The sequence below is a fragment of the Pteropus medius genome, unplaced genomic scaffold, assembly GCF_902729225.1.
Source record: "Pteropus medius unplaced genomic scaffold, Ma_sr-lr_union100, whole genome shotgun sequence".
In the NCBI taxonomy this organism is placed as follows: domain Eukaryota; kingdom Metazoa; phylum Chordata; class Mammalia; order Chiroptera; family Pteropodidae; genus Pteropus; species Pteropus medius.
In genome coordinates, this window is record NW_024349800.1 from 5,763,504 (window position 1) to 5,765,562 (window position 2,059).

The 2,059-nt window shown below is 33.0% G+C and overlaps 1 pseudogene; it reads right to left on the reverse strand.

Annotated features, from left to right (window-relative positions):
- Positions 1–1,655: 1,655 nt before the first annotated feature.
- Positions 1,656–1,774, reverse strand: LOC120622653 (uncharacterized; annotated as a pseudogene).
- Positions 1,775–2,059: the final 285 nt, after the last annotated feature.

A 2,059-nucleotide genomic window follows, 5' to 3' on the forward strand; every position in this document is an offset into this window, starting at 1 on the left:
TGCCAAGGGAAAATGTTATCTACTGTCAATAATGAAGATTTATATCCTAATACCTTAATTCTCAGAGTAACAACAAAAATAAAAGAGGTTCTGACATCTAAAAATAAAAGAGAAAATTTAATATTTTAGTCAAAATAAAATTGACATGTTAGACATTTTCCAGGTTACAACATTTAACAAATACTGTCTTCAGACTCAAAGACATTATTTATTCTTAAAAATTGTAGTCTTTCTGATAAATTTATCAATAATTGAAATTTTTAAAATTCCTACTTAAAATGCAGTCACGTAGTTCATTCAGACTGGGTATTACTTTCAAAGAGGTACTTAAACATTTTCTCTCTCCCATGATGGTTATAGAAAATCCTAGATTGTGAATTATAAATGTTCTTATTGTTTATTATGCCATAGTTTCTCTTTCAGAATATCTTGTAAGGCAGTACATCTGAATAGGCTGATGAGTTATTTTAGTTCATTTTCTAGGATACTAGAAAAAGAGTTGTCCTTTGTTTAATATATGGGAAGAAAAAAACAACTTTTTGAAGTTTATAGTTTCAAAGTCTTCTTGTAGATGCTATTTTCTTTAGCTTTGGTATGAGACTTAAAAAAATACAGTACATATTTTCTGTATAGGACTTTTTTTGTGGGCACTAATACAATCAAAAGAATGAATTCTACCAGAAAGAGGCAGTATAAAATGTGGACGGACCGAAAAACCCTACAGGTACAACCTATGAGATGTAGACATTTAGAAAGCATCTTACATACTCTAACATGTCCGACTTCACAGAGAAATAAGGACAACTCTGAAATCACTAAATATTATGAATCTCATTTTATTTACTCTGTTTCTGGAAGAGTCAATTGGTCTGTGAGAAGGTTGTTATCAAACAAATTATTAAATGATATTTAACAGGGGAAATATCCTAAAACTTCCTGGCAGGCCTGTAACCCACTCCACACACGAATATGTCTGCCTTCAAAGTATTACTAGGTATTATAAGTTTTATACTTAGATATATCTCAAACTAAATTCAACACCTATTATCCCAGCGGATTTCTCTTTCTTTGCTTATCTTAAGAATCAACACTGGCATCTGCTTGGTTCTTCGAGCTGAAGACCTGACAAATATATCCTGGGCTTTATCTTTTCACCCATCCAATCTTATGTAATCAGTCACATAATTTTTTCTACTCTCTTATTACCTATAAAAATGGTCAGTCCCATTTGCAGTCATTTTTTATTCAGTTCTTCAATACTTTTTTTTTTTTTTTTGCCACATGTTAACAGTAGTTAACACATATTTCTGTCTTTTGATTTACCCATGTCTAATCTGTCAAAGAAGTTTCTGAGAATAGACATTTCATCATGTCACTCTCGGAGTTTTATATTTTGGGGGAGATTCAAGAACTCACAGCTTTCAGAAAAGAGTTCATTCAACAAATGTTTATTGGTATCTGCTATACAGATGGCACAGTTCTTGGGGAGAGGTGTACAACAGGGAACAACATAGCAAAAGAAGAGAAAGGTTTGAGAAAAGGAAAGAAGGAGATGCAAGAGGAAGAAGAGGAAGAGTAGAAGGAGATAAACGAGGTGGGGGTGGAGGGGAGGGAAGGAAAATGTTCTCTTTGGGGGTTTTTTTGTTTTGTTTTTACACCTACAGCACCCTGTCTTCTTAGGTGGTCTCCCATCTAAGTATTAACCAGGCCCAACCCTGCTTAGCTTCCGAGATCAGATGGGATGGTGCTTGTTCAGGGTGGCAAGGCCTTAGACTCTTTGCAAACAAGAATTTTTACTATTTGTTCCTAATTTTAGGATGATAGAGTGAACAAACTCATATTTAATATAATTCTGTACTAATTTTTCCATCTTTTATTTGAAATTATGAAGTTCCTAAATGCATTCTATTGCAACATGGTTTATTTCATTTTAAAATAACTTAATTTTTTAGATTTTTTGACATGGAGTCATTGGGCACTTCTCAAATAGAAAGCAAAGCACTATGCGTGGTTGAGATGTAGGAAATATATTGAGTAACAGAGAAAATTCATGTGCATA